This window comes from Mustela lutreola, chromosome 10, assembly GCF_030435805.1.
Source record: "Mustela lutreola isolate mMusLut2 chromosome 10, mMusLut2.pri, whole genome shotgun sequence".
Taxonomy (NCBI): Eukaryota; Metazoa; Chordata; class Mammalia; order Carnivora; family Mustelidae; genus Mustela; species Mustela lutreola.
In genome coordinates this window covers 116,667,762-116,684,116 of record NC_081299.1, presented here as the reverse complement: position 1 = coordinate 116,684,116, position 16,355 = coordinate 116,667,762, and the positions used below count along the sequence as shown (strand labels likewise).

Here is a 16,355-nt window from a genome sequence, read left to right as displayed (position 1 = left end):
TGAGGATGCTAGGGCAAAGAGTATTTCACTCTATGCGGGTATCTTCCACCGAGCTGCGGAGACTAGCTCAGGCAAGCAGCAGCAGCATCCCTAAACCCAACTCTGATTTCCCAAGGAACGTTTTGCTTTCCCAGGGGAGATGCCCAGGCAAAGAGGCTTTCGCTGTATGCGGGTTTCTCCCACCACGAGACTGGGCTCAGGCAAGCAGCAGCGGCCCGCAGAACATTTCTGAGCGAATGCTGTGCTTTCGCAGAGGCTTTGGCTTGGAGCGAACAGCACTTCGCTGCTGCTTCCTCAGCAAGGCTTCAGTCGCGTCAGGGAAGAAGAGCCGTGGGAGAGCTGGTGCCTCTTGGGCCTTGCTTTCCCCGGCTCCATGTTCATGTCCTGGGTTCACCCTGCCAGACCGAACTAATCAAACACAGCCACAACCCTGCAGTAGCGTGCATAGCCTAGGATGGCACTCTATGCACACTACCATCTCCCAGTGTAGGCATCCCTTGGCCTTTTACACTGACACTCAGGCGGATTCTCGGACTAGGCCAGTGCTTTCCCCACAGGAAAGGAGAGGGGACAGGATCCCTGCACACCGCCCGTCCACTGAATAGTGAGCTTTGGGGGACTGTCTCCACTCCTTCCCCTTAAACCCCGTGCCTCCTCCAAGCTTCCACATCCTGGAGGAAGTAGGCATCTGACTCCCCGTTATTTCAGGGAGCTGTTTCTGCGAGTTCAGCGTAGGCGTCTGGTGGCTAGCGCATGTGTGCCCCAGGGACAGGTGGCCAAGGAACTGCTGTATCCTTGGGCCCAGAGGCTCAGGACAGGCATGCTCTCTGCCCAGACTCCTTCCTAAGAGTGGATCACGCGCCCTGCCCACCTCATCCCCTCCTGTCTCCTTCGCAGCCAGTCTTCGGTCTCTCTGCACTGGGAGCGGGTGACACTTGTATTGCCACCGGCCGCTGTGCCTGCCAGGGCCGGCTCTCTTGCTTCGCAACTGTTTCCAGACCAGAAGGCCAATGGCTCCTGCTCTTCTCCCCAGGCAGCCTGCTGCACCTTCCACAGACATGCTCCTGGGGAGTGCAGTGAAAAACATTTCTTTTTCCTTAAGGCTCTTTCCAAAGGCGCAAGCGTGCTTCTCTCTCAGGCAGAGGTGATGCCTAGGCATAGAGGATTTCGCTCCATGCGGTTTATTACTCCGTGCTGAGAAGACCAGCTCAGGCAACAGGAGAATCCCTCAGACTGGACTCTGATTTCCCAAAGAATGCTGTGCTTTCCCAGAGGGGATGCCAGGGCAAAGAGGCTTTCGCTCTATGCGGGTTTCTCCCATAGTGCTGCGAATACTAGGCTAAGGCAAGCAACAAAAGCAGCCCACAGAACCGACTCTGATTTCCCAGCGACTGCTATGCTTTCACAGAGGTTTTCAGCTTGGCGCGAACCGCACTTCGCTGCTGCTTCCTCAGCAAGGCTTTGGGTGTTTGCTCTGTCGCATCAGGGAAGAAGAGCTGCGGGAGAGCCGGTGTCTCTTGTGGCTTGCTTTCCCGGGCTCCATGTTGGCGCCCTGGTTTCACCCTGCCAGGCCGAACTAAGCAGACACAGTCACAACCCTGCAGCAGCGTGCGTGGCCTAAGATGGCACTCTATGCACACTACAGTCTCCCGGTGTAGGCAACGCTTGGCCTTTGGAACTGGACCTCAGGCTGACTCGCGGACAAGGCCAGTGTTTCCCCACAGGAAAGGAGAGGTGACAGGATCCCTGATCACCGCCCGTTCACTGGAATGGGGAGTTTTGGGGATTGTCCCCACTCCTTCCCCCGCAAACCCCCTGCCACCGAAAACGCTGTCACATGTTGGAGGAATATGGCATGTGACTGCCCGTTTCTCGACTGAGCTGTTTCTGCGAGTTCCGGGTATGGCACCTGGTAGCTAGCCCAAGTCTGCCCTACAGACAGGAGGTCAAGGAGATGCTATCCCCTTGGGACCAGAGGCACAGGACAGGCCTGCCTTCTGCCCAGACTCCTTCCTCAGAGTGGAGCACGTGTCCCTGCCCTAGTTGTCCCCTCATGTCTCCTTAGGAACCAGGCTTTGTCTCTCCGCACAGAGGGCGGGTGACACTTGTCTTGCCACCGGCCTGCTATTCCTGCCATGGCAGGCTACCCTGCTTCCCGTCCTTTTCCCGACCACAAGGCCAAAGGCTCCTTCTCTTCTCTGGGGGAGGCGTGCTGCGCCCTCCCCAGACTTTCTCCTGGGGAGTGCAGTGACAGACGTGTGCAACCACGCTTCTCTCTCAGATCTCAAATACACAACATAACCCTACACCTAAAGGAGTTGGAGAAAGAACAACAAAGAAAGCCTAAATCCAGCAGGAGAAGAGGAATAATAAAGATCAGAGCAGAAATCAATGAAATAGAAACAAACAAACAAACAAACAAAAACCACAATAAACCAACAACAACAAAAAAAAAACAATAGAACAAATCAACGAAACTAAGAGCTGGTTCTTTGAAAGAATTAATAAGATTGATAAACCCCTTTCCATACTTATCAAAAAGAAAAGAGAAAGAACCCAAATAAATAAAATCATGAATGAAAGTGGAGAGATCACAACCAACACCAAAGAAATACAAACAATTATAAGAACATACTATGAGCAAATCTACGCCAACAAATTCAAGAATCTGGAAGAAATGGATACATTCCTAGAGACATATAAACTACCACAACTGAACCAGGAAGAAATAGAAAACCTGAACAGACCCATAACCAGTATGGAGATTGAAACAGTCATCAAAAATCTCCAAACAAACAAAAGCCCCGGGCCAGATGGCTTCCCAGGGGAATTCTACCAAACATTTAAAGAAGAATTAATTCCTATTCTCATGATACTGTTCCAAAAAAATGAAATGGAAGGAAAACTCCCAAACTTTTTTTTTCTGAGGCCAGCATCACCTTGATCCCAAAACCAGACAAGGTTCCCATAAAAAATGTGAACTACAGACCAATATCCTTGATGAACACAGATGCGAAAATTCTCACCAAAATACTAGCCAATAGGATTCAACAGTACATTAAAAGGATTATTCACCACGACCAACTGGGATTTATTCCAGGGCTACAAGGTTGGTTCAACATCTGCAAATCAATCAATGTGATACAGCACATCAATAAAATATATGATACTCTCCATAGATGCTGAAAAAGCATTTGGCAAAGTGCAGTGTCCCTTCCTGATTAAAACTCTTCAAAGTGTAGGGATAGAGGGCACATATTATCAATATTATCAAAGCCATCTATGAAAAACCCACTGCAAATATCATTCTCAATGGAGAAAAACTGAATACTTTTCCGCTGAGGTCAGGAACACGGCAGGGATGTCCGTTATCACCACTGCTCATCAAAATAGTACTAGAAGTCCTAGCCTCAGCAATCAGATAACAAAAAGAAATTAAAGGCATCCAAATTTTGCCAAATTGGCAGAAGAGAAGTCAAACTATCCCTGTTTGCAGATGATATGATACTGTATGTGGAAAACTTAAAGGACTCCACTCCAAATCTGCTATAACTTGTATAGAAATTCTGTAAAGTGTCAGGATATAAATCAATGAACAGAAATTGGTTGCATTTTTTTATACAAACAAGACTGAAGAAAGAAATTAAGGAGTGAATCCCATTTACAATTGCACCCAAAACCCTAAGATGCCTAGGAATAAACCTAACAAAGTATCTATACTCAGAAAACTCTAAAGTACTCATGAAAGAAATTGAAAAAGACACAAAGAAATGGAAAAATGTTCCATGCTCCTGTATTGGAAGAACAAATATTGTGAAAATGTCTATGCTACCTAAAGCAATCTACACATTTAATGCAATCCCTATCAAAATCCCATCCATTTTTTTCAAAGAAATGGGACAAATCATCCTAAAATATATATGGAACCAGAAAATACTTCGAATAGCCAGAGGAATATTGAAAAAGAAAGCCAACGTTGTGTGCATCACAATTCCAGACTTCAAGCTCTATTACAATGTTGTCATCATCAAGATAGTAGGGAACTGTCCCCAAAACAGACATAGATCAATGGAACAGAATAGAGAGCCCAGAAATACACCCTCAACTCTATGGTCAACTAATCTTCAACCAAGCAAGAAGGAATGTCCTATGGAAAAAAGACAGCCTCTTCAGCAAATGGTGTTGGGAAAATTGAACAGCCACATGCAGAAAAATGAAATTGGACCATTTCCTTATACCATACATGAAAATAGACTGGAAATGGATGAAGAAGCATAATGTGAGAAAGGAATCCATCAACATCCTTGAGGAGAGAACAGGTAGCAACCTCTTTGACCTCAGCAGCAGCAACTTCTTCCTAGGAACATCGCCAAAGGCAAGGGAAGCAAGGGCAAGAATGAACTATTGGGATTTCATCAGATCAAAAAGCTTTTGCACAGCAAAGGAAACAGTTAACAAAGCCAAAAGTTGACTGTCAGAAGTTATCTGGGAGAAGATATTTGCAAATGACATACCAGATAAAGGGCCAGTATCTATCCAAAATCTATAAAGAGCTTATCAAACTCAACACCCTAAGAACAAATAATCGAATGAAAAAATGGGCAGAACATGAACAGACATTTCTGCAAAGAATACTTCCAAATGGCCAACAGACACATGAAAAAATGCTCCACATCACTCGGCATCAGGGAAATACAAATCAAAACCAGAATGAGATACCACCTCACACCTTTCAGAATGGCTAAAATGAACAAGTCAGTCAATGACAGATGCTGGTGAGGATGTGGAGAAAGGGCAACCCTCCTACACTGTACGTGGGAATGCAAGCTGGTGCAACCACTCTGGAAAACAGCGTGGAGGTGCCTCAAAAAGCTGAAAATAGAACTACCCTATGACCCAGTGATTATAGTACTGGATATATACCCTAAAGATACAAACGTGGCATTCTGAAGGGGCACATGCACCCAAATGTTTATAGCAGCAATGTCCACAATAGTTAAACTATGGAAAGAACCTAAATGTCCTTCAACAGATCAATCAATAAATAAGATGTGGTATATATGTACAATGGGATACTGTGCAGCCATCAAAAGAAATGAAATCCTGCTATTTGTGATGACATGGATGGAACTAGAGGGTATTATGCTTGGCGAAATAAATCAATCTGAGAAAGACAACTATCATATGATCTCCCTGATATGATGAAGTGGAGATGCAACATAGGCGGTTTCGGGCATACGAAAAGAAAAATAAAAGAAGATGGGATTGGGAGGGAGACAAACCATAAAAGACTGAATCTCACAAAACAGACTGAGGGTTGCTGGGGGGAGGTGTGTTGGGAGAGGATGGTGGGGGTATGGACATTGGGGAGGGCAGGTGCTATGGTGAGTGATGGTGAGTGCTGTGAAATGGGTAAACCTGGTGATTCACAGACCTGTACCCCTAGGGATAAAAACACATTATATGTTTATAAAAATTTTTAAAAATAATTTAAAAAATCCATTAAAGAAAAAACACATATTGCAAGCCTAGAGCTAATCTCATATTCAATCAAAAAAGTTTGAATGTTTTCCCCTTAAAGATCAGAAAAAAGACAAGTGTGTCCACTTTCACTACTCTCATTTGACATAGTACTGGATGTCCTAGCCAGAGAAACAAGGAACACAAAGAAATAAAAGACTCCAAAAGAAAAAAAGGAAGAAGTAAAATTTTCTTTTTTTGGATAACATGAACTTACATGTAAAAAAATCCTAAAAACTTCACAAAAAATTTTGAATAAACAAATTTAATAAAGCTGCCAAATACAAGATCAATATATAAAAGACAAGAATTTTGTTTTGTTTCGTTTTTTAAAATAGTTTTTCATGTCATCCTTGCTCAGTGATCACGCTAATCTTCTCTGCATCATTCCAATTTTAGTATATGTGCTGCCAAAGTAAGCACAAGACAGGAGCATTTTAACACTCTAATGATGAACTATCTGAAAAAATAAAGAGAACAATCTAATTCACAATAGCATCAAAAATAATAAAATACTTAGGAAAAGATTTAACTAAGAAGATGAAAGATCTGTACCCCATAAACTATGACATTGATAAAGAAATTGAAGGAGACATAAATGTAAAGATAGCTCATATTTATGAATGGTAAGAATTAACATTGTTAAAATGTCCATACTACCAAAAACCATCTGTAAATTCAATTCCTATCAAAAATCCAATGTTAGGGGCGCCTGGGTGGCACAGTGGGTTAAGCCGCTGCCTTCGGCTCAGGTCATGATCCCAGGGTCCTGGGATCGAGCCCTGCATCAGGCTCTCAGCTCAGCAGGAAGCTGCTACCTCTTCTCTCTCTGCCTGCCTCTCTGCCTGCTTGTCATCTCTCTCTGTCAAATAAATAAAAAAAAATCTTTTTAAAAAATCCAATATTTTTTTTACAGAAGTAAAGAATCTTAAAATTTATATGAGACCATAAAAGACAACAAATAATTAAAGCAGTTCTGAGAAAGAATGAAGAAGCGAAATTACACTCTTGATTTGAAACTATACTACAAAGCCCTCATGCTCAAAACAATAAAGTATACTGGCATAAAAATAGACCAATAAACAAGTAGAACAGAATTGAGAGTCTAGAAATAAATCCTTTCATACAGTCACCTAATATTTGACAGGGGCCAACATATGTAATGGGTAAAGATAGTCTGTTCAATAAATGATATTTAAAACTGAATAGTCACATAAACCAGCATGAAACTGGAACCTTATATCACTCATAAATCTTAACTTGAAATAGATTAAAGACTTAAATGTGATGCATGAAACTAAATTTCCTAAAGGAAAACATAGGAAAAATTCTCCTTGACATTGGTCTTGCCAATAGTTTTTTGGATACCAGGCCAAAAACACAAGCAAAAGAAGCAAAAATAAATGTATCAAACTAAAGTTTCTGCATTGCCAAAAAAAAAAAGGGGGGGGGAATGAAAACACAATCCACAGAATGGAAGAAAATACTCACAAATCTTATATCTGAAAGGAGGTTAATAACCAACAGATACAAATAGAAAAATATATATAATTAAAAAAATAGCAAAAGGATCTCAATAGACTTTTTTTTCAAAAAAGTTATATAGATGGGATTGGGAGGGAGACAAACCATAAGTGACTCTTAATCTCACAAAACAAACTGAGGGTTGCCGGGGGGAGGGGGTTGGGGAGAAGGGGGTGGGATTATGGACATTGGGGAGGGTATGTGATTTGGTGAGTGCTGTGAAGTGTGTAAACCTGGTGATTCACAGACCTGGGGATAAAAATATATGTTTATAAAAAATATATGTTTATAAAAGTTATATAAATGACCAACAGGAGCATTAAAAAGTGCTCAACGTAAAAACTCAGGGCAAAGTCATTATGTTGTTGTTGTTGTTGTTTACCTCTGAAAAACACAACAAGATATTACTACCTATTAGAATATATACTACTAAAAAATTAAAACTAACAAATTTTGGTAAATATTGGGGAAAATGGGGAACTTATGCACTGTGATAGGGATATAAATTTGTATGGAAAACAGTATGGAGATTATTCATATTATTAAAAGTAAAATTACCATATGATTCAGTAATCCCACCTCTAGGTATATATCTAAAGGAAACGAAGTCACTATTCGAAGACATATCGGCACTCTTATGTTCATTATAAAATTATTAACTCTAAGCAAGAGATGGAAATAACTTCAGTATCCATTCATGGATGAATGAATAAAATAAGTATGGTAAATATATACTATGGAATACTACTTAACCATGAAAAATTAAGAAATACTGCCATTTACAACAGCATGGATGGATCTTGAAGGTATTATACTAAGGGAAATATTTCAAAGATTTTATATATATTTTTTAATTTATGTATTATGATATCCCTTACATACAGAATCTGAAGAAAAAGCAAACTAATGGAAACTTAGAGTTGAGTTGACAAGAGGTGAACCTGGGGTGGAATAAGGTGGTCAAAGGGTACAAACTTGCAACTATAATATGAAAAAGTTCTGGGGATCTAATGTACAGCATGATGATCATAGTTAATAATCTATACATACATTTTTATTGTGCTTCCCTTTATTAAACTTTGCATATATCACATTCTTACAAGTTGAAAGTTTATAGCAATCTTGTATAAAAGAGGTCTGCTGCCACCATTTTTCTAACAACATTTGTTCATTTTGTGTCTCTCTGTCACATGTTGGTAATTCTTGCAATATTTCAAGTTTTTTCATTATTATTGTATTTGTTATGGTGATCTGTGATCAGTAATTATGACCCATTGAAAACTCAGAACTAGTTTACTTAAGGTATATACATTGTTTTTCCTTAAAGACATAATGCTTTTGAACAGTACAGTATAGTGTTTATTTTTTATATGCACAGAGAAACATAATTTTTTATTTGCACTGGGAAACCAAAAAAAAATAATAATAATTTGACTTAGTTTATTGAGATAATCACTTTATTGAGGCGGTCTGGAACAAAACCCACACGACCTCTGAAGTTTATCTCTACTGTACTATATACATAAAAGTTGCTAAGAGAGTAGATCTTAAAATTCCTTACCATACATGCATAAAAAACAGTGGCAACTATATGAGATAGTAGATGTATTAACATTTTTATGTAGATTATATTGCAATACAGATGTATGCCAATTTATCAAATTGTACAAAATTTACACAATGTTAAAAGTTTGCAATGTTATAAGAAACCATTTATTATATTTACAAATTATAATATGTCGATTATTTTTCAATAAAGCTGGAAAAAACTTTTTGTAGAATTAATCTAATTTTCAAAAAAGGAAGTAAGGAAGTAGAAACTGCAACTAACTCTGAAATAATAGAATACAAAATCCATTTTAGTTATATACACTGTGACAAAAACTATTAGTTAGTTTACAATGAAGGAGTACTTATGAAGCATGAAGGGCAGTCTATAAATAAGGCTGAAAGAACTCAGTTTTAAGGTTTAAATTTAAAATCTTCTTTTGAAATACTAAACTCACCACCCATTTTTCCAAACATAAATGTCTTAACTGCATGAATTTATTTCATACAACTCTATAATCTAGTTTCATAAGAAAGCAGCATGCAAATCTTGAATAAGACAGACTTGCTTAGGTTTCTTTATGTTCAACAGTAAAGGATACTTCCCTAAAAAGAAGAAAAATCAGCATATTTATTATGATAATTATTATTCATAATGAGATTCATATTGAATTAGGGAATATATATCCTCAGAGGGGGTAAAGTAAAATGAAATTTATTTTGGTAAATGTGTCTATGAATAGTCAATACAATGCCTCAATATAAATGAATATTATCATTTTGAACAATTTAATTACTATTATTAGAATTATTATAAGTATAAAAATAGCTATCATTTTAGCATGGAATATGAGACTCTCGTGCTCCATGCTTCATTACATCCACACAACAACTCTGCATAATAAGTATTATCATCACCATTTCATGGGTGAAACAACTGAGGCTAACACATTTAGATAACTGGTTTATGATTACATGGCTAGTAAAGATGCATCACACTAATTTAGGCTTTATGATTTCAGAATTGTACTCTTTCCACTACACATTCTATTACTCTGTAAATACTCGGCTTGTTTTCATTTAGTTCTTTAATTTTATTCATGTGACGATGGCTTAAAGCTCCATTTAAAGGAAGCTTAAAAAATTCATTTAGCCAAAAGCTCCCAAGAATTAAAAATGTCATGGATCTAATGTAGACATGGATATCATTAGTTAATGGGTAACTATATATTTTCCACTCTAGTGAGATAAAAATCAGAGTATTTTTCTAAGTTTTAGTCTCTGAGTGTTCAAAAGGACTTTGTTAAAATAGAAATATTTAGACAAAGGTGATCAAAAGTCTGGATCAGGTCACCTTAAGATAAATATTAGGAAACTGAGTAAACAAATGGAGATTTGAACACTGAGCTATGATATAATGAATGGTTTAAAGTATTTAGTAGAGCATAGAAAAGCCCTTTAAAGCCTGGTCTTAGCCTAGCATTGCAGCTTCTGGGATATCTATCATCTACCTATCTATCTATCTATCTATCTAGATATAAATTTGAAAACTTTTTTAACTAAAAGATTTTGAGAAATAGAACATAATTAGCACCATAGAAGATCTGTTTATGATAACAACCTAGCCCCTCCTCCCAGTTTGTTAATATTCTCTCTTATTTAATGTAACATTGTGCAAATATACCACTACTGATCTGCCGTTATGAATGAAATAACTATAATCATCTGTTTGCATATCCTGGTGAAAATATTCATTTAGTTCCATGTTGTATTTCTAGGAATGGACCAAATTTTTTTTTAATTTTTAAGTTTTCTAAATATTGTCCAACTTACCTCATATGTTTTTATTATGTGCACTGTCATTCCTTCACATTCTTGCAAGACATTTTCACTGTTGCCCAATATGGTAAGTGTGTAATAGTATGTCATTCTAGGTTTTAATTTATTTTTAATTTAATTCCAGATTCATAATAAAGATAAACAGTTTTTATATATGAGTGGCCATTTGGATTACCCTTTCTGTAAAGTACATGCTCAAATCATTTGATATCTTAACATTGTGTCATACTGACTTCTTTAATAGTAGATTTTCTGAATGAACTTTTAGCTGTGTAGGTCTTCTCTATTTTATTTTGAACTTGTTTTCATTTCAAAATCTTTATATTTATTTTCATAATCTGCTTTTATTTTGCTTTGTCTATTATCTATCTATCTATTTATTTATTTATTTGCAAGCAAGAGAGAGCGAGCAAGTGAGAGCGCAGGGAGGGATAGAAAAAGAAGGGAAAAGAATCTTAAGCAGGCTCCAGGCTCAGCACAGAGCCCAACTCTGGGCTCTATTTCACAACCCTGACATCATGACCTGAGCCAAAATGAAAGAAATAAAATAAAATTAAGGTGTTAAAAAAAAAGGAAAAAGAATTGGAGGTTTAATTAAGTGAGCCACCCAGGCACCCCTGTGGTATCTTAAATTGGCTGTCATATCTTTAAAGTTCTAGAGTATCCATTTAATTCATTTATAAAATCTTTCTCAATATCATTTTTAGTTTCAGTTTTTTGTTCAATTTGCTTCCCCTCTCATTTCTTTGAGCAGAGTAATCAAGCCATTTTACAATCTTTATTGATCATTTTAACATCATACTTAATCCCATTTTGTCTATCAAATCTTGTTAATGGTTTTTCTTTGTGTGCTTTGTTCCATTTTGCTATGTTCAAGACATTATATTTGAAACTCTTATTGAGTAGGGATAATTAAGAGCTATAATAATGGTATGGTCCTCCTTGGCAGGATTTTCTCTTATATCTGAGACTCTACAAGACAATCATACTCCAAATTCAGTGATTGACTTTCTCAGTTTACACAGAAGGCAAGGTAGGCTATAGTCTTATTTCTGCTTCTCCTTGTGCTTTGGGGATCTCAACTTAAATTTGGGTTGTACCAAAGTCCTCAAATTTGATTGCTGCTGGATTTTGAATTTTGTTTCTCTAGTATCAAGTGTCTATTAAAAACACAGCTCAGTGTGTTTTAGCAGTTTCAAATGCTCTCATAACTAAAATGGCTTCAGGCATATATCTTTAGACTCTCATTGTGTTTCGTATTTTGGCCCAGTAATCCCTCACTTATTTTTATAATCATTCTGATATTTTTAACTTTAAAAGCTATTTTGTCTGGATTTTTAAGTTGTCTTAAGTAGGAGTTTTTAGATCACCATTACTAGAAGCAACAACAAATATACATGAAAATATCTGCAGTAGTTTATCAAATCTTTATGACTTTGAACTTCCATAAGCCGAGGCATCCTTCTCTAATCACTTAGGCAAACTCCAATTTACCCTTTAAAACAACACAAGAATTGCTTCATTTAAGAACATGTTCAGGGATGACCCTTCCCCACTGTTCTTACCAACATTCCTACACACTCTTTGCTACGCACACCTTGTTTATGAACTTTCATTAGGTATATCAGCGTCACCAGAATTTTGCTCTATTGTATTTTTGTCCTTTAGAGCTTTAATTAAATATTAATTCCATAGAAAGTCTGTCCCTTTTCTTTCAAACCTGGGTTAGTTATTTCTTCTCATTCTTTTTCAGAAGTTACTTTATTAGAGAAACTTACAGCTGTATTGTGACTTTGGAGCCTTTACAGTTTTTGGACTGGAAAAATCACCCATCCCTGAGATTTTTATGCCGCTTCCTTGCTGATATTATTCAGAAATCTGTTCAAAACAGACTTTTTCAGGGAGGCCCTTTCGGACCACTCAGTTACAAAACCTCTTCTCAATCACTGCTCTTTTTAAAATGTGCTTATTTAGTTCAAATATGCATCACTATTAAAGAAAAACCAGTACGATTTTTTTCTTTTTAAAGTTGGCTTACCTATTATCTATCTCTCCAATTAAAATGATTCCTCTGGGCTGGAGTTTTTTTGTGCTCATCTTAGGCCAGGCACTCAATAAATTGTCTCTGAATGATTGAATTGTTTGACTCCCTTGCTAGATTCTCAACTTCATGAGGCCAAGGATTGTTCTATTCAGTCCTTCTTTATCCTCAATGTCTGTTATATTGCAGTCACTTACGTGACTAATGGGGAAAATCACAGAAAGAAGGAGTTAAAACTACAGAAAAACCCCGTAGGTTCAATAACACAAAGCTTTCTAAAATTATTTAGCCCAAGAATTGCATACTGGCTGCACTTTTGATTTTTTTAAAATGGTATTGAATTTTATTTAAATGGAAATACTTGAATGGTAGAATAATAAAAAAATTATAAAAGCAACTTGCTCCTTAAAGTAAGAATTATATCGGGCATCTCTTCTAGAGGCAAAATTTTCAAATGTCAAACATCTGAAAGCATAGAAGGAGAAGTAAGAGTGTGAATTGTACTTCAATGCTCTTTTCTTTATATTCAGCAAACAGATTCATTCACACCTTTCCAATTTTTTTTAACTCTTTTGACAAAGCCTTCAGAGGAGTTACTGCTGATGACAACCATCACAGCCTGACAGGAGAAAATTTATAAAGAAAAATAACAGCATGTTTTTCCCAAATTGTTAAGGATATGGTGAAGCTCTGTCGGATTCAAAGGAGGAATGTGCAATTCCATGCTATATATAATAATAACTTATTTTAATAGTGGCTTTGCAATTTTTCAGATATATCCATTTACTGAAACCACTATGAAATAAACAAAAACAAACAAATTAACAGGGGTTCGAGACAGGAATTATCTAATCTAAAAATAGCACATGTTCACAGAATACACAACACATATCCCAAGTACTACTATAGGTTTCAAGTAATAGTCAAAACAATAGTAAACATGATTCAGACCCTACAAGTCAAATCATAAATGGGACCTTAACTGTAAATCCTTATCTTTAGATCAAAGCGGGTAATTGGGTGCTGAAGATACATTATAGAACTAATATGTTATAGAACTCCTCTGAAATGAGTCATTTATTCCATCACTTTTCCTGCACAGCTGCTGACCCATGTTTTGGTTCCTGGAAATAGCTGCTACCCGGTCATACTTCTTAAAAGCACATATATTGATAACTCTACTCATTCCTCCATTCCTCTGTGACTGTCACTGTGTTAAAATGTGGAGTCAGCTGACTCACTTGTGGTGGTAATAAAGTAGAAGAGTTTTCAAAGTATTTTGTTATTTCTAAAAATGCAAAAACCAAATTACATTGAAATCCTAAGGGGTGTTTCAGGGAGAGCTGTAGGATGTGGTTTCTTGTGTAATCCACAGAGATTAGCTCCAACACATAGGAGCAACCTTAGTGGTAAAACAAGAAGATAAACAGATGTATACACACCCTGGCACAAAATTATCACTTATGTTTGGCTTCCTAGTCTCCTCGTGTTACTTATTTATCTTAACTTCTCTCTGAAATCAGGGAACACAGAATCTCAATCAGTTGACATTTTTCTACTGAATTACCCAATAGTCTGATCATACCCCTAAGACTTTTTAAAATTAGTTCACTCATAATCCCAAATCTGCTTTGCTTCCTCATCTTAGTACACTGTAATTTGATTTCAAAATGAGGACAGTTGTCAGTAATGCCACATTCATTAATCTCTTTTACAATTCCATGTACTTAGAACTATGAAAATATGTTAATAACATCCATTCCAATAAGCCACCCTAAATTTATTATCATGAAACAAGACCTCAAGAAAAAGAATTCAAAATCATCCATGTATTTGCAATTTATTTCAATAAAGCCTTTATCAATAGACTTCCCTGTGCACATGGTGGTCAAATTGCTGGTGAAAACCAGCCAGATCTATTACAAGCTTTCTCATGGCTTCTAGGTAACCCAAGTGAGCCTTTATTGATACTGGGAAGGGATAAAGCAGGGAAGGGATAAACAGTGATGTAAGAATTGGCTAGACAAAAGTAATGACTCTCATTACAGAGTGAGTATTTTAAAGCAAAAGAGCCTGTTGGGAATATTGTTTTATAAAATAGTGGTTTTTTTTAATTAACCTTTAAAAATTCAATTAGTTAGCATATAGTGTACCATTAGTTTCAAATGTAGATTTCAGTTATTCATCCATAGCATATAATAGCTAATGCTCAGTACTTACTGTTATAGCTTCTTGAAAGCAGAATTTTAACCCACTGAGCCACCCAGGCGCCCTAAAAAAGCAGAATTTTAGATCATATTTTCTGATTACTTCCATGTAGTACAACACTTTCCTGCTAGCAACCTTCAAAACATACTGTTTGTTAGAGGAATTTCTTTAATAATAAATAAATAGGAATTTATTTAGATTTATAAATATATAAAATAAATAGGAATTTATTTAAATTTATTTAAATATTGTACACTGTTTCATTGTTAATAAATAAGGTGATGATATTATAACCATTAGTTGGTAGCACTGATATATCACTTTCTTTTTACTTCTCAGTGCATTCTCTTTGCACAAAATAGATATATATTTTAAAAGAATCTGAATCTGTGGCAGACTTTTAAAAAACCCTATACAGTAAAGTTTATCATTTTAAGTAATCTCAATTATCTTCCTCAATTGTGATAGTATATCCTTCTATCTAGGCCAGATATTGTATGAGGGATTTGAAGAGACATACTTTTCTAAATTTCACTTTTCTCATCTGCAAAATGCTGATCATGATCCTACAATAAAATACACTTACAATTTTTTGATGAAAATTTATTTATTTATTTTAAGATTTTATTTATTTATCAGAGAGAATGGGCGAGAGAGCAAGCACAGGCAGACAGAATGGCAGGCAGAGGCAGAGGGAGAAGCAGGCTCCCGGCCGAGCAAGGAGTCCGATGCGGGACTCGATCCCAGGACGCTGGGATCATGACCTGAGCCAAAGGCAGCTGCTTAACCAACTGAGCCACCCAGGCATCCCTTTTGATGAAAATTTAATCTGTATAAACAATATATTTGCTGTAATGCGTGGTTCATGTAAAACATCTTATTTAATTATAAGCAACAACAGTATTAGAAATTAAGTAAATGTGTCTATAATATTTAAAGTTTTAACACATAATTCCAGTGCTTTGCCTTATTTTCTCAAATCCCTTTACCACTTTCACTGACAGAATCAAATGTACTTTTTCTACTAGTAGCCGGCTCTTTGTCTTTTGTCAGAAAGATGCCCTTGTGAATTATTTATAATAGAGATATTAGCAATAATAATAATAATAATAAATAGCAATGAAAATGTTAAAAAAAGTTTTCTTAACTAATTAGGGTTCTTAGACATCAATTAGAGGAACCACCTCTGGCAAGCAAATTAATCTGCAAGACATTCCCAGAATTAACAAGTCAGTCAGATACAGGGTTGTCCGTAGACTGAAAGGTGAAGCAAAAGGACTAGGTTTGGAAAATAGGTAAGGACAGTGAAAAAAATGATGAAATTTTGGGGCAAAATAAATTCTTAGGTGTCCTTTCAATGGAGTCCTGGGCATTATGTAGCAGAAACTCTGGAGATTATCTCAATCCATTAGAGTCACCCCGTTTATTAGCTTGCTATTGACAAAGTTATTTACAAACTGTAGAGCAAGTGGTTATAATGTAGAAAACTGATGGTAATGCACAAGATTCTTGTTAACAATAATGCAAGTTAGTGATTTTTCATTAGAAAACATAAATGCTATATCCCAAATTATGGGCCCAGAGCACTTCTGCTGCACAACTCTGCTTATATCCCAAATAACCATGTGAACTAGTTTTAATATCTGCTTCTCTTCTTAATTTTTGAATAAAAATT

At 36.7% G+C, this 16,355-nt stretch overlaps 1 pseudogene; it reads right to left on the bottom strand.

The window, feature by feature from the left end:
• Positions 1-5,825: 5,825 nt before the first annotated feature.
• Positions 5,826-5,943, bottom strand: LOC131810654 (U6 spliceosomal RNA; annotated as a pseudogene).
• Positions 5,944-16,355: the final 10,412 nt, after the last annotated feature.